Raw genomic sequence first — 22,895 nt, forward strand, 5'->3', positions numbered from 1 at the left:
TAAACTATGCAGCATTTTTCTGAAACATTATTTAGAAAATGTTAAACACAATTGCAGGGTATGAGATCTCAGGTTCAGTTCCAGGATTGGGTTTCTGGGTATTTCCATTAAGATTTCATGAGTAGTAACCAGAAGAGCCTGGAATACTGGGTTTGTGCCTGGTTGATTGCATGGTCTCACCGTTATTACTTAGAACATAACTGACAAAATGTATTGTGTACTGTTAGGTACACCTCTGCCTAATCGTCGTCACGCTTGTGATTGGGGATTATAGGCGTGATGATACAGAATGTTATTAAATAATACTCACCAGATGTGCTAAAGTCCATCTTAAAATCATGCTACGTTGTGGACAGTCTAACTCAACTCTGTGGGTTCTCCGACTTGCAACAGAGATACCACATCCATAACAAACATTTAAGTGACCATATGCAGGTGATATATCCTCGTGGGATCCAGTTATATTTGACAATATCCTTTCTTGCAACAGCAAATAACATTCAATACATAGGATATCATCTGACGTTACCTGGAAAGATTATATTCTATACTATTCTATATTTATAACTGCTTAAACTTGTAAATACATAAACTCTCATAAAGAACTAAGTTTACAGTGCTAAGTTTACTCTAATCAAATGTTATTTTGAGTTTGCATAATGCATTTAACCACTATATTTATATTGTCCACAATAATTATTATTGTTTATGCACACGATAACTTACAGGTGTAGGCGTTGTCCAAGTTCGTAGAAGAACTGTCATTTGCTCGTTCAACTCCTCAACTGTATACCGGCGTAAATTAGACGCTAGTAAAGGGAACAGTTAATACAGCGTCGGTAAGACAGGCGGTGTGCCCGACTTCTGGCTGGGGTAGACATAGTTCTGACAAAAACAGTTCGGGAGTTCAATATCACACAAGGATTTCACTAAGAGTCAAATTGTTCTCCAAGAATAGCACTTTATCTCACAAAGAACAGCACAAACAAGAGTCAAGCACTTAGAGTCAATATCTCACAAAGAGGAGTCAATTATCTCACAAAACATAAAGTAAGTACGCGAGGAACTTATTAGCTCAACTCGGTGGTAGCAGAAAGGCACGTATCGTAAATAATAACTAAGTAAATACGGAATTCAAAACTCAACGTATTATACAAAGCAATCACGAACACACAACGAACGAACGTCAAAGTGATGTGACATGCGCAAGTAAATGTTGCCAGAGCAATTATATTTAATCATTAATAAATCGATTTAAGTTTTTAAATTACGTAAGGCTTTTATTTTAATTTAAAATCGCTCTTATCTTATCTATCTTATCTTATCTGTTCAACAATATAGACTTATCATGAATATAGTTAGAATAATAATTAAAAATAATTGTATTTTTTTATTTTTAATAACTGTTTTGTTTTGATATCGATTACTCTATTGATTAAAATACGTAATTTTCAATAGTTATTTGATATCTGGCAACTTTTTTTTGTTTACCAATCAAACGGATGTCGACGTAATGTTTAACTATTAATTAATTTTAACTTTATTCCCAGGGTGAAAGAAATTGTATAAAAAATAATTTGGAAACAAAAAAATAAACAATATTTTTAGGTTATTATTCCATTCAGGCACACGATACCACAAAAGGGACCTGCCCCGTGGCAATCTCCTTTTCATTATTAGTCAAAAGTCTCGTTTTTGTGGATTTTTGTGTGATTTTGGATAGATGATGAATCATTTCATAATAACAAACCATAAAACTGTACAAATCACAGAGGAAATTATAGCGAACAGCAATTACTTTTTTAGTAGATATTTTCTCAAAAATATTACTCTTCATTTTTTTGTGCAGAATACTTAAAAAACATCTACATTTATCTAGCTATCCAAAAAGCCACAAAACACACAAAAATCCGCAAAAACGAGACTTTTAACTAGTAATAAAAATGTATACATACATGTACCTAGACGACTTGTAAAGAAAAGATCTTAAAATTCGATTATCTTGAAACGGGTTAACTTTTGCCCAGTGTATCCCAGGGTCAAATTTGTCCGTATTGACCTATACTATCACCTCCTGAAAGGATGCGGTCTACTTACCAGTAACCCTGTATAATGATGCCAATTCTACTAAACCTATGCGTGCTTATACCGAGTCTTTAAGATTCATTCAGCGAATGTTCGAGCCATGAAAGCACCATGCACGACTTCCTATATTGTCTAATCTAGGTACAATAGATGCCTACTTAGATTAGGAACTATTTCTTAGTATTAAACCCATTCGAATGTAAAAGTAATAGGCATATGGTAAGTTTAAGTATTCCATTCGCTATAATAAGTTATATCGAAGTGCCTAGTGCGTATAACAATGAGTATGCTAATCCCGACATTTGACGTGACCTCTATTTTTGATTTCTTGTTCGAAATCAAAGTTACGTGGCGCGACACCATTTCGCAATTTGATCTATAATATTAAATTATTCAGATTGACATAATTTTACGCATAAATCTGTAGTTAATCCTAAATTATTTTGATAAATAATTTATAAGCAGTAAACCATGCTTAAATTGTGTCGCCGGGTTGTCTGCCAGTATGGGTACTTATGTGATAATAAATAATTTTCCTCAACTTAGGTATTTTCTTAGGTAATGATGTCAGCGGTTCGCCTTGAGCCTACATTCCGCAGTGCACGTGGAAACCTGTGTAATTATACATTTGCTGCAATTGAACGTATGCGTCAATCAACTTTAATAGTGAGCGCGAAACCACGACTGCGCTTTGCTCTATTAAAGTAGTAAAATGTTCATTGGTTCATTATTCAATTTTGGTTGCTACATCGCATAAATTGCTAAATTTAAAATTGTTATATTTCCTGGTACGGATTCTAAATAAGATCGAATCAAAATCGATTTGTTTACGTCACTCTTAGGTAAGTGGAATAGGCATACTAAACTAGAGTTAAGGACCAGTTCTGAGAAGTTAGAATTAATTTAAATTCTGCGAAGCTTGAGTTAAGATAACGCCGTTTTCCTTTCAACGCATACAGTTTTATCTCCTTTGTGTTGTTTACACTTGTCACTTGGCGGTGAACTTATTAATGTGACGTCATATCGTAGAGTGGAGCTCGTTTCTCAGATATAACATACGACTTTTATACTTTAAACAATGCTCAAGTGAATAAGAGAAATAATGTCAGTCACTCACTACATAGAGATTTATTTAACCTTCAGGTAGTGTGAATATCACGCTAATTCATAGGAACTGGACCATCTCGAGCCTGAAAGTATTTTCGTGTGATTATCGATGGATGACGTAAATAAGTCCCGCAAGAGGGCTATACGATTGGACGATCCGTATAATCTGCTTAGTTATCAAGCGTAAGTGGAGGAATAGGATAGACCTTGAAGGTGTTATTTTTTGGGCTCGGTATGGATTAGCGGCGCGTGGGCGAGCCTCGGACCCTCGGATTACCTCCCGCGGACTCATGAATGAACAGGTACTACGCCCACGAACACTTACTCGTTTATCGGCAATTCTTATCGATATTACCTCATTTATATCTATGTAATACATTTGTAAAAATAGGTATATATTTTAATGTTGTAATCTGTTACCGCGACAGATGTTTTAGTTGTGTGACAAAGTATTTCTATTTCTAGATTTATGTTATTTTCGATATTTGTTTTTTATTATCCTCAATATCTCAGGAAATATGTGCATGCAAGTATACAAAAAAAATCGCTACCAGTTCCTATATTTAATTTGCCATATCACAGGAAGTGTAGAATATCCAAGATAACATTACAAGGACAACATAAACTACATATTTGCGATAGCACGAGGTTTGGGAATTCCCCTGACATAGAGAAAAGAAATATTATTTTTCTTTGTTGCTCAATCATGACGAAGCAATCTTTTACTTTGAAACCCTACAGAAAAGGAGGTCAAGCCACTGAGAAGGACACAATTAGTCCACTATTTGTCCCGACAAAACAAATCATTGTAGCGGGTTTAGTCGCACTTAAGTAGCATTAATATTAACATTTAAATTACTTAGTTAAAACATGAAATTCAAGTAAATGAGGCCACTAGAATTAGTGTACCAGATATTCAAGTACTTAACTTACCCATTACTTGTGAACAGAGTATTGGTGTTGTGGCATTTATTGGCCGATATTGCACTGCTTTTAGGTCCTGTAACAAATGAGAAAACTAAAATTATTGTGGGCCCGTGTACGTTAATTAGTTTGACCAAGAACCTATTAGCGTGGGCCCATTCAACAATCGGGTATCGTGACTACTGCATTACTATAATGACTGTAATGTATTTATTACGCTCTATCTGTGCTGCCTACGGGTTAAAATGACTTTGAAATAAGTAAGCAATGATGTATGAAATAATAAGTAAGCTGCAAGTATATGTTGCTGTACAAGATGTCACATGACGTAAAGCCAGCATTGTAGTTAGTGCTGGTCGCAATATGGCCGTCTGTGCCGCTTGTCGACCGACATTGACAAACTGATGCGACAAGCATGTCGAAACTCCGTTGAAAATTGACGCGCACGCTTTTCAGAACTTTGTTGAAAAAATTGAAATTATGTAATTGTTATTACACAATATTTAAATTTATCAATGGAGGTCGCAGTTTTCGTAAGTTGTTTCAGATTAGTGTTGTATATTTATGAGAAGGAATGATTCGCTAATCGTGGGCGCCCTAATGATGATATGTCGAGGGGTCAGCGATGACTTCACACTCCTGCTATTGTGCAATCAATTACGCAAGTAATGTCAGCGCTGGCCGGCGGGGCCTCTTCTTCGCCATATAGCACGAACTGTGCCTCAACTCAAACAACTATACGTCTATGTCAGAAAGTTGTATTGAGCGTGTCATATGCGCTTTTCATTTGAGATTGATTTTGAAATAGTAGCGGTACCAAATATTGAATATAACATATTACTTACATGACAAGAATGTGTGTATGCCTTTTGAAATTTTAGAATAATGTCAATCAACGATTTTCATTGTGAAGTGGTGTTGCTCAATAATATTGCTTTACGAAGTAAATAAATACACACATATGGCCCCGGTCAAAATCCCAGTTACAAGTTAGTTAAACCGCATAAATCTTGAAATCGTGATGGTCGGCCAAAGTGATTAATTGTTTTATTTATTTTGTCTCTTCCAACCAATATATTTTTTTACAAATTGAAAACCTGTTTTTACCGTTACCTACAAATTTTCTTTCACGTTTTTCGTAACGAACGAATGAATGGAATGTACGACCTCTTTGTGGACGGGCGTGATTATTATGGTTAACATAACCATTATGATAGATTAGTCTCAGGTTGCTGATTACCTACTTTATAAGACTGCGATGATCCGATGAAGCTATCCATCGCTGTAATTAGCTACAGTTAATTATCTTATTATTCTATGAGGCGCGTGCTAACCGCTGACACAATGGCCGATAAAAAGAAAATGATTACTAACTGACAAATAATTGCGTAACTATTGTTGTTGTTACTACGATCAGCTAAAGGTATTGTACCCGGAGGTACTCACACAGAACACAACTGCAATATCTCGTTAGGCAACTGTCGTTTTCATCTCGATACACGTCGTAATCAAATTTAACGGTTATTGAAGCAGATAAAAAAGTTCGCAGCGAATTGTGACGGTTTGGTGAACCGTGGCAGGACGACCGGACTCATTATTATATTTTCTAATAATTTACTTTATGTAATTGTCCGACGTGGACGAGCGACTACATTGATAAGTTTTCTATTAGTCAGTGTGAACTCAGCCTTAACCAATCTTGCCCAAGCAAAGCTGAGGTGAGCACACTTTGTGAAATGAAATATTCTAGTCGCAATAAATATCGCACCTCATAAAATATTTGTAAATAACTGTTGATACACGATATCATTATATGGCGATAAAAAGCGAAGTCTATTTTATACTTCATGTGTGGGAGATACTTAAAAGTGAAGGTGTGGATACAAAGCAATGATTGCGCAAGCGAGTGCCTTAACTGGTCAAATATACATAGCATAAATGGATAATCTGATGATATGACATGAAATCTTCAATTACACAAAGTGATGGCTCAGTATCGAGAGCTCACGGTTCAATTACTGAACAAATACTTATCACGCCTGTTTGTAAAGATCCAAAGAATGCAGTTATCTTTGTGGTAAATAACGCATTCGCAATATTTTCTTATTTACACCTTGTTGGTCAATATTAGAATGCTTCGGTGGTTATGAAATGTTATTTGTAGCAAATAATTGTATATTACATTTTCCAGCAAATTGCTCTTATTTTTTGAATATTAGAGGAAACGTTCAAATCTTTGAAAAGTACGAGTAATGATCGCCTTGGGATATAGTCTAATGGCTGTCTTAATCGCTATCCGCGGGAAAATCGAGGTGTAATTAACATTAATCATAGAGATGTGGGCTCCGAGGACTAATTGTGAGCATCAGTCGGTGCGGGCCGGCCGTGTGGACTGATGTACGAACGCCGGTTATGAATGAGGCTGTGACAAAAGAAACGCGCTGTGGATGACGCTGACTAATAGTCGCGCACTGTTTAGCACAGAGTGGCTGCTGCGCTAGTCTTTTATCTTCACGTCTAATTAACCCTGCCAGGCTACCCAGCCTGTTCGAGCTATAAGACATCTTGATTGATCATGATTACCGATCCTTGAGTAACATTAACGTCGCCTGTGGTAAAGAGTAACTAATATTTCCGTAGTTTCTTTACGATAATTTCCGTATTTTTTCAGTTCAATTTATTGTGCTGACATCGCGTGACGGAACCTCGCACCGTGCCTGGCTCTGCCGGTGTCCCGGCGCGCTCGCCGTCGCCGCTGTCATGTCTCTGGTCACGCCAGCCCACTTCCACCACTGCGCCGCTATGCGGAAGGTATGTACCAGATTATTGCCTGGCTAAAAAGTATGAGGGAAATATTGGATAATTAGGAAATTTGTGCATTGCTCTTCTCAGATTTTGGTTGAATATAAAATACATTGCTTACGCTTGTGATGTGCATGAATTTCAGGACATTGTTTGATCATGTATTGCTTTATTCAAGAGGTATACAAATACAATTTATTTCATGTGTGTACTTAGAGATATCGAGCAGGTACATAAAAACGCGTCCGGCCCATAAAAGAAATGCGCATATATGACAAGGTGTTTCATATTGCCTGAGGAGATCTGGTTTCGCGACTTCCTTTTTGGTGCATCGTATCTAAACATCGGCTTCCTATAACTGTGGTGTAGTTGCAACTGTATGGAGGCAGCTGCGAGAAGCCGGCTCTCCTAAATCAGCGCCCGCGCATCGGCCAATGGTGAGCCGCGTCGCTAACACGCCGTCAAGTGCACCTGCCGCGGGAGGAAGCTCTAATAAAGGCCCGTGCATCTCGACGCGAATCTCTCATAGTGTGACACACACTTTATAATTGTAACTAGCTAACGTTATTCTTTACCAGTATCTTAGATTTGTCAGTTTGTTATAAATTGACAGTCAAGCCATTTAATTCTTAGACGCGTTACGGATTTTAATATAGCAAGCTACATATTCTGAGAAAGTAATTGAATCTTCGAATCTATTAATGAAATATATTGTCACGATATGATGGATTATTTTTCCGACCCAAATATCGACCAATAGAATTGCACCATTCGACGTCACGTGGTACAACCTACATGGTATTATACTGATAATTTTTTTTGAATATTTTCTCTGGTCGTTGCTACGTCAAACTGACAGGTTGTGGCCGACATTTGGGACGGAAAAATAATCCCCCGAATACCACACGAGCTTCAAAATTCTCTGGCATTTCCCTCAAGGTTCCCTGCAAACAAATAAAGTCGTCAAGTTTTCCAGGAAAAATCACTCGCGCTTCGCGCTCGTGATTTTTTAACCTGAAAAACTTGACTCCTTCATTTGTTTGCAACGAACCTATCGGAAAATACCCGATAATTTTGAAGCTCTTGTGGTATTATAAGTGATAATTCAAAATCTAAACGAGGAGGGCTCTAATTCAGCGTATTTCTTAATGGAGTTCTCCAGTTCCTTTCAATGAATTTAATAATTTACTTACTCGCCACGTATAAATTGAATGTAAGAAGCGATCCGGGCATGTGTGCGCGGCCGGGGGCTGGGGCGCCTGCAGCCTCGCAAACGATTAAAATTCAAAGCTTGTAGAAATGTAATTACTTCTCAGTCTGGTCAGAGTTCCACCGACTTTTATTCGGAGTAATTAAGTTTAACGCCGGTTTTACATCTCAACTGGAGTTTTAGATGGTCTTTCGAATGACTTAGAAGATCAATCTTATGATCTTCATTCCTGTCATTATTAAAACTGAGTAATAACTCGTTGAGTGTATGAGAAGATAACAATGGTCCCGTCGGCCTGTTTGTGAGCTCCCCATCTGGCCTGCTTGTAGTTATATGTATTAAGAGACGGCTATCTGGCAGCAATCGCGGTATTGTTCATCCTACGTTGTTGCTCAGGTGTTTTCGCCGCACAATCAGCAGTAAAAAGGAACGGAGCTTTTCATACAAGTTATTCTATATTGTTTTTATGTGCATAATAGCTTATTTCTAATTTAGTAAACTGGCGAATATTACGTTTGGAATTAATTAATCTCGTAATATTAAAACAGAACTGGCAAGGCTACTTTGTCTCGGTTATTTGTTTTGTTTTAAAACTATTAATTTAGCATTTATTATTAGTACGTTATCAAACCGTAAAAAATCCTTACTTGATAATATGATAACACGGAAGCATCGTAATAGGAAACAAACAAGTTGATTAATGATCTCAACTCTCGACCATCCACTGGGAACAGTCTCTGTGAGGCGGGATCGTTTGTTTTTCACGATTACGATTCCCTTGAATTGCCTTTTTGCGTAAATCCATACTGTAGTTAGATTTTAGAGTGCCTACATACAACTATGTTTCAGGGAGCACGTACTTGTAACACACGTCATATTTACGCACTAAATCATAACATTTATTAGTGATTTAACTGTGTTAACCGTGTTAATGTATTTTCTGCGAACTCGTGTTGTTCTTAGCGCTTGCCAGGTTTACTCATATACGTAGGTACCTACAGTACTCGTGTATCTAGTTATTTACACCAATGCTTTATGTTTAAAGTGGAATAACAAATACAATGTGCGAACAAAGTTTAAATGGAATTTTCTAGGAAACTTCAAACGATAGAACGGATTCTTGTAACTGAAGAACTCTTGAAAGATACGAGCCGTGTTGTGTTGGTAATTACACAAATTGTTAACGCAACAGCTACTGTATTTGTATTCAGTGTTAAATGCAGTAAGTGTACTTATATTTGCATAAAGCCTATCGCACTCCCCGTCTCTACATACAAATGTATATTTACTTTCATCATAATTCAAAATTGGGTTTTCAATGAGGAATTTCTCTGTAGCAGGCCCACGTCTGGATTTATGCCCGGTTGGGTCTGGGTCAACCTCGTATCACAAAGGATTTAACATAACTTGGGATACGGTGCGTAGTGTAACATCAACACTGCGTACCCCTTCGTAGAATAGAGGCGCGAAGTTATGTGTGGTATGTTTTGCCACAATTGAGATGAAATCGTCTATTATTATTCAGAACGGTATTCAAGATCAATGGGCATTCTATGTGTACACCACAGCGTAATAATATGTTGCTTCCCCAATCTGTTCGATTGTTGCTTTGATGGCTCTCAATTGAATTGAAACTGTATCTGGCTCGGTCACTGACGATGTTAAATAGCCGTGGTCGTGCCGCGTGCGCACAGGCAAGCATTAGTAAATCACTCGATATCGATACTCGATAATGCTTAATGCGCCTGCTATAGGCCGTATCTGCACAGTCGAGATGGTGAATTATAACCATCTGTAAAATAATCACACGCTATTTTTGACTTTATCGTGACTGAGATAAAGATCAAAGTTTTGTGCACATATTGTGTGATGACGGCAACGGTAATGTTGTGGCTCGTATTTACATTATCTGCTATTTACTTTATGATTGTCAACGATAATGCAGTGCAAGTAAAGTACGTATAGATTTATATTATGAGGATTAAGTAGGCAAGTATTATGAGCGTATAATCGTGCCTAGGGCTACACACTAAGCTCGGGCTAACTTTTATATAATTTAAGTTAAACTGAGAAAAATCTCAGTTTACAGTTCAGTTCAGTAATCTCAGTTTATCTTATAAAAATAATACTGTTTACTGTTACCATTTGTAACATCATATGAGGACTAAGCAACCGTCTGTTTCAGCCATAGTTTCTAATCACGAAGGACAAAAGTTGCTAATTTATTAATTACTGTCCACTTAGATAAATATTCTTTCTCATTGGGAAGTCTCAATAATTAATGTTCTTAATAGCTTATTCCGAATAAATTCTGTGCACAATGTAGTTATCAATTTATGTACTTATTCAATGATGCATTGTAGAGCTTAGAGTTCCATTATTTATAAGACAAACTATTTAATAAATAATTATTCATCGATAAATATCTTCTAATGCTCAATGTTATTTGCTGAGTATTTATGTTTAATTAACTATAAGGTATTAAATAATTGTTTTGTAGAAACAATGCTAATAGGACTTTAAAAGCCTGTGCAGTTTATTAATTAGTTGTACTGTAATCAGTGTTGCTGTTAAATAATGCTGTACATATAAATGTTACATTTATTCCTCATTAAGTTAAGTGGCTAAGATGGTATAGCTAATTAGGTTGTAATGTAATGTACTAACTTCATATTTCCTGTAATAGCTAACTTGCATTAATTGTTATTAATAGTTTTTGAAATATGCAGAAAAGAAAAAAAAACAATGTTCAAATGACAAGCGTTTTCAACTACAAAAAATATATATTTATTTGTAAAAGGATGTCAATGATACAATGGAATTAGAATTTGATTGAGGTTAATTATAAAGAGACACATTTTTTGTAAAACTTCGCAGTTCATTTTGTATGGATCTGTGTTGAAGTGTGTATGTTGAATATCTGTAATTTTCTCAGAACGTAATGAATATTTTTTGCATCAAAAATAAATTGATGCCGCTCCTCGCAGCTGTAAATAGTTGCTTGCAAGTTTATGTGGCAACGATATACTAAACATTTTATTATTATGTCACTAGGTACGTGTTAGATCGTAGGAAAATTCTTGACGTGAGATTAATTGCCGTCAGAAGACCGCTTGGCGGCTCATGCGCAGGTGTGCTGTCGCGTTGCATAACACTCGCGCGCATTCCATCAGCTTAGGGTGGCCATTTGTTGGGATTTCCTAGCTTACGCCGCTTAAGACACTGTCTGACACTAGAATTACACGTGTCAAATTATTTCAACACAGACTAATATTTCAAAAAGCTACCAATTTTCCGTAAACACCTACGGAATACAGGCATTTAAAAATATTGATTTTAAAACATTATTTTAAAACTTTTATGTATTTTGATATTTTGCCTGTAAACAGAGAACGATGAAATACTAAAAAACAGACATATTGTATTTCTTTACAAATTATGTACATGTATTTAAATAAACTTGTAGTTAGTAGGTGTAGTGCTACAATACAGATGGATTAAGTAATGCCAAGAACACTGTCAAAGCTGAATCACTGTTCTGTCTGACCATTGTCAAATCTATGTCATTGTACAGTGTACAGTGCAATAGGTGCAATTAAGCATCTAATCAGGCTCCTCTCTTTGAAACGGTGGATAATATATCGTATATTTTTTTCGATTTATTTAATTGTTTAGGTAAGTATATGTTAAGCAAATAATAATAACTGTACCATGCTTATTAACCTAATGAATACTCTAATTAGGTATTATCAGAGGTATTTAACAAGCTGCTTGTTTGTTAAAATTATTATTTCATGTCAGATTCTAGACAACCATTTTTGATTTGTCTTTGAAACAACACCTATGTATTGTAAATAACACATTCGTATACCTGATCAATTATTAACGTGGGCAGAAGTACATTCATACGTAGTTCTCTACAAGCTGGCTAGCATTCAATTCACTGATGGCACAATTCGTACAGTTGAGGACATATTGCACAATGACTGAGGCGACATAAATATACATTGGTGCTTTTGTCAAGAGCCATAGCCTTGAGTTCACAGACTGCCTGGCCCCATCCGGACGATGACATGTCCCGATGTAGATATGCCCAAAATAAACATGCATGTTATCTACACAAATTAGACTTGTACCATGTGCGGTACGAGTACCAAGCCTTAACGATATGACATGCAGCTTACTCACAATGGGATGGGTTTTTTACAATCACTGTTCAATGTTCCACTCGTTGACCTTAGATGTCCTGCCACTACAAAAAAAACTGACGCTTATATCGCTGACGAAATCACTTGATAGATACCTTGGTATATTTTAATAAGAGACTTCATTAATTTGTATTTATCTCAATGTCAAAACTATCAACTTTTTTATATAAGTTACAAAACGAACTGGTTTTTTCCTTAAAAGTTTTTCACCATGTTTGAGAAACTAGACACTTTTCGGTCTAACGTAACGAATCGATCTTAAGGAAAACTGACACCGATTAAGGCTCGGCTTGGTGGTTCGGCACCAATCGATTGCCAATATTGAATTATAAGTTAGTTGCACTGTGAAACGTTATATTTTACGGTAAGTTTCGCGCTGTACCGCAATTTCCTTTTTTCACTCCAATCCGAGCGCACATAAAAAAGTATTTGATTATGAAAATAAAATTTCTATTTGCTGTTTGTTTACTAGAGTAAACCGGAACAAAGTTGAATGAATGTCAACAAAGCCATTACATTTACTTCATCTAATCGCATTTACAAATACGTATCTACTTGGGTCGTTTGCTGTGTTAGGTAAATTATAGCAAATGACCACCTACGCGCGCACTAATCGCTTAGCCCAACAGCGCACTGAAAGCTGTAGTTTGTTATCAGAAGTTTAGCACCTCCAAAGTCGTCGCTATCCAAGCAGAAGGTGTTACTTTTAGCCCCATCCACTCGTCCAAATGAATTATTTACTCGACTTTGTTGAGTGGAAAGAACTCCTCACTTCCGAGTTAGTTGTTGTAAGCTATGCAGGTTGTATTGTACAGAAACATAACGTGTGCGTCGTATGTGCACACTAGGAAAGCTTCGTAGTATATATACATTATGATTGTGATTGTCGCATTTACGACAAGAACATCTATTATCTGATCTTTAAAGGAACCGATACGCCGAAAGATACTTAATCCTGCTTAAAATGTAAAACCCTATTAATAACTGACATGTTACAATATACGCTTAAAGCTGCTATTTACTTTAAATAATTCCGCTAGTAAAGTATCAAATGAATGTTACAATTCAGTTTACAGTATTTCGGTACACACACAATGGGGCACAGCTTCACGGGCACCGAGATAACTAATTGCTAAATCTGTGTACTATATGAAAATTAATTTTGAACTTAAGATGTAGAGCACGAAGTTTCAAGGTTAACGTTGATTAATCGTGGTTTTACTCCCGACTTCACTCAAAGCAACACGCAACACTGAGATGAATAATCAAGGGTGCTTTGTAATAATAGATAAAACCTTGCCATGTGCGTGATTACTTCGACTGTAATAAATATATTTGGACCTTGTAATGTTCGCTGCCAGAGTAATCATACAAAGAACTTAATTAATGTTAGTAAAAAATATAATTTAAATGATGACGATGTAACATCCAAAGGCAAAGTTCAAACTTGCATCGTCGTTCAGTCGTCTCGTGTTTCGTGACGTGACCTACCGATATTTTCAATCTCTCGACATACCTGTGTACTCTCGGTTCGAGATTAAAGAATCAAAGCCATTATGTTAATACTGTACATTAGGATTTACTTCTCTGTGGCGTTCTCCCCGGCGTCCCATTATGGAATCAATAGTAGTTCAATCCGAGTCCACAGTTCGTACATTTTACTTTCACCGAGCGGTATGTAAATGTTCTCTTACTGTTGTTTGTGTCGCTCCGATATTGTTTTCTAAATAGATGCTTAATAACAGTTACGTTCGGTGCCCCGGAAACAATATTAGTATATTGAAAGACTTGTGTGCTCGATATCTTCATAAGTTGTTGTTAAACAGAGGGTTATTAGAATGTTTTCATAACTAGCGAACAGGAAGCAACAGCAGTGTAAATAATGCACGGCGAGTAGTAACAATGGTGTGATGATATTAAAACACTTGCTGGACGGACAATGTGGCTGGGATGACACCTCGCCTAACCCACCCCTTGAACAATAGCCTCGTTAACTTCAACAATAACAGTTCAGCAGCGCCCGGCTCTGCCCCTCTCACTGTTATAATCGATGAAAAAATGAATCAAAGCCTTCGCATAGATGCCTATGAACCGATACCGTTTATTTGTGGGCCATTTTGTTCGACGGCAGACATTTAGCGTTGTCACAACTGGTCTATTAAGTCTGTGTGCACTTTATGTATGTGTGTGTGGAGCTTAAGCTCGATACATAAACTAGCATGTTGCAGACTCGTTGTATAAACATCAAGTTTTATTGCTTGGCTGTGTTCCACGCACGAACGTTAAACCCGCTTGAGCCCTGGAGCTGTTAGTATTTGCAGTATAGTTGTGTGTAGGGTTAGCGCCGTGGTCCGGAGTGCAGTGTGGGCTTGCGTCTCCGTGGCGGCATCAGTATGCAGCGCGCGCGCCGCCCGCGTCCCTCTCACCGCGGTAGGCTTTCACGCTCAACGCACCCACTTGTAAGGACAACGTTACACAGACAACTACGCGTAAATTGTAAGTAATAAGTGTATACATATATTCATTATGAATAAACTTTCTCTTCATTAACACTCGAGGTGCTATTCAAAGCCAGCCACGAGTCTATGAACTTGCTTCAGCAGAATTAACAACTTCATATCTTATCAATCATAGATTAAGATTATTCTGTAGACACCTCATGGAAATTGTTTATTTTTTTCCATCAAACCAATAAACTTAAGCAATGACCAGTCTATTACCCAATTTCAAAACTGTATCAGTTTTGCTGAAACACATAGATACTACACGAATCTAAACGAAAAAATAACTGTCAGACGCGGCCTTTTTACCCAAAGAACAACTACCAATTTCAGCAAAAAAGAAAAACACTGAGTTTCAAAATTCGTAACGCTCTACCTGCCGTTCTCATTCAGCACAATTTTAGCATCTTACTCATACAAAATGTACGCAGTCTGAAATGAAACTAAGGTAGAAGAATTTATCCGTGGATTCAGTGGTTAATAATTGATTTAGTTTACTGAATTGTGAGATCAAGTGATAAACTCGGGAGTAGCTAGCTCATACGCGCTGCGTCCATTCTTCGATGCTCGCGTCCGATAGTAACTGATGGACGGCTGCCAAAGCCACAAAACAAACACTGCTTGGTATATTTCGATGCCAAATGTTATATTGCAAATCCATATAGTGCATTGCGTTATCTTTATCATACTTGTTTCACATTTCGTGAACTCGTAAAGCCGTTTCTTAATGTTACTCAATAACTGCATTTTTCGTTCCCAATAAAAACTTCATTTGGCTTTATTGCAGTAACTTGACCGCCAGATATATACAGCATGTTCTATCAGATACATATGTAATTATATTAATGTCACAATCCGTTTTACGGTAGCGTAATATTTACATAATTATAATACTTATTCCATAAAGCGCGCTACAAAACAGTTGTCCATTCTTTATATGTTAAGTATAAACAAGTAAATCGCTGCATATGTATTCAATGCTGCGTCTGATGCTATTGTTTTGAAACGAATTACTATCCAGAACATTAAATTAAATCCTCATTCGTAGGCGGCGGGAGTGGCGGCCGCTGATTTGGATGCGCGCGAGGATGCTCCGCGCCGGCAGAGCGGACGGCGTGCGCGCCGACTCACAATGCGCAATTATATTTAGCTAGTATTGCAATGATCACACGTCGAAGCAGCCGAAACTGTGTCACGGCGGCCGGCTTGCGACACGGGACACTCCGAACACCTCTAGCGTTATCTAGCCGCTTAAAGCTGTAATCAGCTTTCAAAGCGCCACGGCCGCATTCGTCTGCGATAACTACGCCTATATAAATTACGTAGGGGAGATGTTCCCAAAACGGGTAAGCTAAGGGAAGATGTTAAATAAAATAACCAAGAACATTACATGCGACTTGTATTTGTACTCATAGGGTTGTTTATATAATAAACTTTGGAAAACATAAGATAGTCTTAGTAATCTTCTTCAAAATTCTGAAAAAAATAAAAAAAAATAAACCCCTTCGAAATACCCTCTTTGCCCTCAGGGGGGTCCTAAAACGGGTAGCGCCTTTGGGCAAAGCAGGTAATGAATGAATATATGTGATAAATGAATTAGAAAACGTATCTTGGCCTCCTGTTATCCAGGAAATCTTTATCGTTAATTAGTCTCCTTAATTATGTTAAACAGTTTTCTTATTTTGATCAGCCTAGATCACTTTTTTACTTTATTAAATGTTACATTTGAAATTATAATCCTACCAGCAGATAATTTTGTTAAAAATCAGAGAAAACATATTTTAATTTCTTTTTCACGCTGTTCCTGTACTTCTTCAGCTCTCTGTGGCTTCCTTTGTCTTCGATTAGCTTTCTGTGGGATCAATTGAGAAAGTGGCCCCTTATTTCAAATCGGGTAGTCACCCGTTATGCCCCTACCCGTTTTGCCCAAAAGCACGTTTTAAATTTCATCTACCTTAACCTTAAAATAGTAAACAAGGAGACCACTAAGTATTCACAATTAATAAGCATATAACATGCAAAATGATAATACAAAACTGCGAAAACCGTATCTTGCACCATATTTGAGTAGTCAGCACTAGCATAATCCGATTTTTTTTAATAAACTCTGCAAAAACCTTTTTTTACATCTAATCTCGAAAACGCTCGTTCTAGGCGCGCGAACCAACTGACCGTGATCGGCGGGGTAGTAGTGCACCGCTCTACACTCACAGGTTCACACTAAGACCTATAATATACGAATGGCAAAGCCTACCCGTTTTAGGAAGGGTACCCGTTTTAGGAACATCTCCCCTACCGCGACGCTGGTTGAATAATAAATTAGGGCTCAGCTAAAACGCGACCGCGCTCTAATCTCTGCTCATGATCTATTTCGGATCACCGATTGTTGATAATGGGCCATCCGATATGTTATTAGGATGCCATTTATGTGAATAACTACCGGCTGGCGGAACTTACAGGCGAAGTTCAGCCTCACTGGCAACATATTGAGGTTGAGTGCACCACGCTTCAACAACTTGCTTTGGTCTCCGAAACTGCTTGATTAAATACGAGATTTGGGATAACAACTTACAACATAATGCCAGTATACCCACGTACGTTCATGAGCAAAATTGTTGGTCATTTTAATTTCCTAATACTTACGGCAGATTGCGAAACAATACAAGACATGCACCTACTTAGTAAAGATTAATACTATCTATGTTTAAGGTACAGGTAATCTTAAATAAATGTCTGTTTAAAGATAGCCTTAGTATAACTTTAATCGAACAAGACATGCAAAATGTGGTCATACATAGTTGTGAGCAGAATGTGATAGCAATCTACTTACATAGAGCTACAATACAATGCACAGAGTTAGATAACACAGGCTGTATGTATATGCGCTGTGATAGCTACAGCTACATGTAAAACGTAAACAGCGGGATGTACCGCTATCGGCCCACCTCCAACCAGTTTAATGAAGAGATTTGGCACGACTGCGACTGCACGAGCTTTAACGGTGTCTCTTCAGCTAGATAAACGCGTTTATTATTGCACACGATATAAACACGCTTTTGTGTAAACGTCAACGTACGTATACACTCTCCTAATTCGTATTCGAAAACGAGCAGGTGCAACTGTTCTACATTTTTGTTCCAAAACATTTCCAATCTGAGAATGGCAAGCATTTCGTTTGAGTTTAACGTGAGTAGTTAATCAGCTAGATGGACATATGATAGCGGTGAAATGCATCAGCATCGGGAGCAAGAAACCGGGCGAGCGTCGATCACGACTCGAAACAAATACTTAGACGGTACCGTTTTGTGATGCAGCGGACGAGGCAGATTGGCGAGCCCCGAGCCCGCACACACTGTGTGCCAGTGTACCTATGCACATTGCACACTGGTGGCACACAATGGGCGCGGTGACAAAGGCGCCCCGACCGCCGTCACCGCTACTCCCAATATTCCTCATTTGAATACTCCTCCCTTCGATGCACGACTACTCTGCTGCACCGTGTCTCTTTAAGCCGCAGTACGCCGGTGCGAGTATCGGTATCAGCTCGGTACGTGAACGCTAAACACAAAACTTGTAAGCTCGAATATCTTACTAAAGAACTTGTGTTTTAGCGCTGACGTCTAGTTTAAATATAACAAATATGTGTTCAGCGGGAGTTATTCGTGTCTTTACAGCTTAGATACGAACAAGCAATACTGTGAATAATTTAGCATAATAAACTAACTTTAGAGTTATCGTCTCCTGGGCTTTGCGGTAGCAAGTATCACTTTAGATCTCTATTCGCTACGGATATACTTCATTTGCTTTTTAAGTATTTCGCGTAAAAGTATGTTCAAGTATAAAACCCCGTATTATTGAAATAAATAGGGAATTGATAGATAATTAATTCGTAACTCCGAAGACACAAATGTTCGCCACACCTACTACTTGAATAAATGGTTTACCTCAATGCCATTCGAATTTATTTTAGCTGGTGTTAAAGGCGTGTAACTTTAAACCTTACAAATTGAACACAAGATAGGGTAGGCGTTTCCGATGGCGCTTTGTAAAACGGAATGTGCGGGAAGACAATTACAAAAACGACAAAAACGCTGGAAGCAATCCAGCGGGCATGCTCTTAATTGGATGAGACCACTTCCTCTAAACGACATCTCGCCCTGTGCGCCACGCGCCGCCCACTGCCGCTGCAACTCCACAGCTTTTCATATGTTCTACTAACAAGGCTTGTGCGGCCTGTGTACTCTTGTTGCATCACTCTAATACTAACAAATAAAAGTTAGTATTGTGAGGTTATTACATAATAATATGCTTACATGCTCACTTTAATAGCAATCTCTTGAATTAATACAGATATAAATCAGTAGATAAAGTAGCTGTGGAAAATCAGACACTTAAACAGCCAGTTGAATTTCTAATCATGTAGACAGATATAATAATGTAAAACGTTCACGTATTACTATAATACCGATATAATCTCCGAATAGTATTTCCATAACGTAATCGCGTCACGCGACTGGTCCATTGTTCTAGTCGATACTACATCAAAATAATGGCCACGAGAGATTAACTTTTTGCGCACCCGTGACCAACTGGCCGTTTGCAAATTAATGAGACAGCGCAGTTAAAACATTGCTGTTGCGTGTCTCCAGCACTTTTTCAATGAGCCCGCTTAGCTTTTACGAGCTCTCGATGCCATTGTGTGCGAAAAAGTACTAATCAACAGTAAAAACAAATCTCTTTTGTTTTAAATACTGCACGAACATTACTCAAATGGACATTGATGCATTACGAAGATAACTACGATTGAACGCGGGGTGAATATCGTAAGTAAAGAATGGAGTGACAATTTGCTTGATAGCTCGCTCTCTCCTTTATCGTGAGAAAGTATATCTGTGAGTTTTGTTGACAATAGCTGTGTCATTCAGGCCGTTTGTGAACTAATTATTCTAAGTGCTTTTTGTATTCAACTAATTCCAATGTGGCAATAAAATGTTAGTGGTTAAGTTCTTTTCAGACGATTGCGTTACAGAGCTTTGTTGGCGTTAGCTGAACAATATTTGGATTAGATTTATGACTTTGGTATACCAATAGTCTAGAAAGTCTGTCAGAAACTCGCTCTGGCATTCGGCATTCTTCATACATAAGTATTATCATGTAGAACTCTGAGGACATAATTGAATGTGCCGTATTAAAAGGTATGACTTGCAATCTATACGTCATCGAACTAGGTATGTCAGGAGTACAATAATGTACGGCTCTGACATACGTCGTGCTTCTCAAGGGATCTGGCTTCAAGGCTAAATACGTGCGACGATCGACGGCGTGAGCTCAGCCATGTAGCGTACACTCGTACAATTGTTCACCAGTCTGTTTCAATTAAAACGTCTACAAAATGTACTCATTACCGCCCAGTTAATTCAATTAGCCGGAACTGTCAGCGTCGGTACGTAACACAAATTTAAAGTGTTTTATTAAAAGTTTCGCGCCTTGTCTATGACGGTACTCCAATTCTTTTGTTCGTTTTCTTTAAAAAGTTTATTTAAACGGCAACTTAGTGTCTAAGTCACGTCGAATTAAAGAACTTAACAATGAATACAATCTTTTCCTTTGAGAAGTGACAATTACAACACAAAAGGCCAACTTTCGATCGAAGTGACTACTTTACAAGTAAAGAAGAAAATGATAAGCTTCAGATGATGGAGTTTAAGGCATACATTTCGAGTTTTCCTCTCTTACATAACAATGAGATAAGAATATTGTCGGGAAGTTTATGACTGTGTATACAATGCCTTCGTTTAATATATTTTTTATGGGTCGTTGTCTGATTTTTGTGTAGTAGCTATCACCAAAGTCAGGATACTTATATTTCATTGCATTTAAACTTCGACTGATATGATGAAGTATTCTAGAAATATAATACTCGGTGACATAGGCAGTTTACACTATCTCTAGATGAGACGTCACTAGTTTGTAAGCAAGATAGTATTGGTGTAAATTGAATGATGACCTCAAACTGAGTGACATTTCACTTTGATTTTCGATTAGACTTTCTTGCACGCCAATCTCAGCGCGTAAAAAGTCAACTTTTGCTTTTTCAGCTAAATCGACCTAACAAAACAATCTCCAAATCAAATTAAACCAATTCCATTGACACAGTTTGAAAAGTGCAAAGTTAAAAAAAACAAATAGGACGGACGGTATTGAATGGATGGAAGTGACCGCGGTGTTTGAACAATCGGTATAATTGTCAGCGTTGTCTTCTGTGGATCGAAAGTCGGTCAAATAACGTCAGTAACGTGACCCATTTATAGCAATTGCCACGAATTGATCTCCATCAGTGTTACAATAGACTATAGGATGCCAATCGATTGCTAAATTGTATTCAACGCACGAAGATTTGGGCCTCCGTTTTACACTCGACTGCTCTAAAATAAGTGCTGATTGAACACGATGAATAAATGTATAACTAAGCGGTGGTCGGTACAAAGGTACAGCCGGCGAAACTGGTGGAATGGGGAGCTGGTGAGATACATCGCTATAAGTGAAAATGTGTTAACGATGCCGACTTAATTAAGTCTAACAATCACATGGCGGTAATGAATACCGGTTCTGTTGTTTTTTAAACAAGTCAAGGGAAAAATATAAGTAAGTATAGACACCTCAGGATCCAATTGTGTTATTGGGCAAGCGACACTTGTGCGGCCTCCTACAAACATTAGAAATGGCATTGACTCTCGTTAAATTGAATGATTTGTTGACCTATATGAGTTTCGTTCCTTCAGGCGTACGATTCATAAGAAATCGGAGTTTCGAATCGCCAACCTAATAGAAAATGTAGTGATAAACCTCCTTCAGATGTAGATAAAACCAGCTCGACGCGTAGGTACCAAATTCGTTCCAAATCATTTATTCAAGTCAAAACTTTCTGCGAGAACTTTTATGCATTGTATTTTGGTTCAATGTTTTTTTAAATCAACTTTCGCAAGGTCAATTTCGAATGAAAGCTGAAATATGTTCTGAGAATAAACTTTAAGCTGGTTTAAAATAGGTTTTCAATAAAATTTTACATTCGTCGGCGTCGTCGCCAGGTTTGATCGAATTACATTATGTAGTTATTTAGTAGGCAGCCAGCGTGGTTACTACATTGAAAGGTTACGGGCCAAGTTCAACCGCTTTTACCGTTTCAACCTCATTATCATAGAATTCGATACTTAGCATTTGCGATTAATATCCATTTCTTAAGATATTGTGTTAATCTTACACGATAATATAATGTGATTATTCTAAACTTACAAGACGTAGGTATTACTCAAAAATATTTGTAGTAAGAATATTCCAACCATAGTACTTAGTATTCATCTAAAGTTTTCGAATGAATACTTAATATTCAACTGGAGAACATTAATATTAAGTAGGTAACAATGATAAAAATTAACTTTAATACAGTACTGTTTTAATTCATTTAAATATTATAATATTTTAATTCATAACACGGACCTAACTGAGTTACCTAATTTTGAACAATTAGGTAGGTATATTGTGGAATTAGATTTGAGTGATATGACGGCAGTTTCCATGTAGGTTTCCATAATTTGAATATTGGTAAGTAAATAAATAGTGTAAATACTTAAGTAGGTAATGGTAGTTCGCCAGGCCATAACCTCCGACCCCAATAATCGTTTACCCCTGACTGTATGAGTAAACGTGAATGTTATATGAGAAGTATGGTGGGTAGTGACGTCATCGCTTTCCCGCGGGGTCAGATGGGTGCAGGATAAGTGCGCGCAGCGAGTCGCGAGCCGAGATGAACCCTGGGTTCCACTGAGTTACGGTAACGACCGCGCGGCCCGGTAACGTCGACCCATCCAATGACATTACTGCCAACTTATCTGAGCCATCAGTCGTACATTTAGTTCCTAGATGAAGATGGCCGAGATACTTCCTAGAGGTGCTGTAGTTAAGTATTCAGAATGATTTCAAAAGTAAAGTTTTATGTATTATTCATTGTGGTTTTCAGTGATCGCAGAAATGTGGTTACAGTTTTTCTCTCTTGTTTAT

General features: G+C 37.6%; 1 protein-coding gene across 2 annotated transcripts in view; it reads right to left on the reverse strand.

Moving 5' to 3' along the window:
- LOC110375133 (semaphorin-1A) overlaps positions 1 to 22,895 on the reverse strand; it is an 89,170-nt gene that overhangs the window by 63,433 nt on the left and 2,842 nt on the right. For both annotated transcript variants that reach the window (XM_021333132.3, XM_021333133.3), the window contains exon 2: positions 4,126 to 4,192. The gene's annotated coding sequence lies outside the window, so the exon portion shown is untranslated. The remainder of the gene's footprint in view (positions 1 to 4,125; positions 4,193 to 22,895) is intronic.

The sequence above is a fragment of the Helicoverpa armigera genome, chromosome 3 (genome assembly GCF_030705265.1).
Source record: "Helicoverpa armigera isolate CAAS_96S chromosome 3, ASM3070526v1, whole genome shotgun sequence".
In the NCBI taxonomy this organism is placed as follows: Eukaryota; Metazoa; Arthropoda; class Insecta; order Lepidoptera; family Noctuidae; genus Helicoverpa; species Helicoverpa armigera.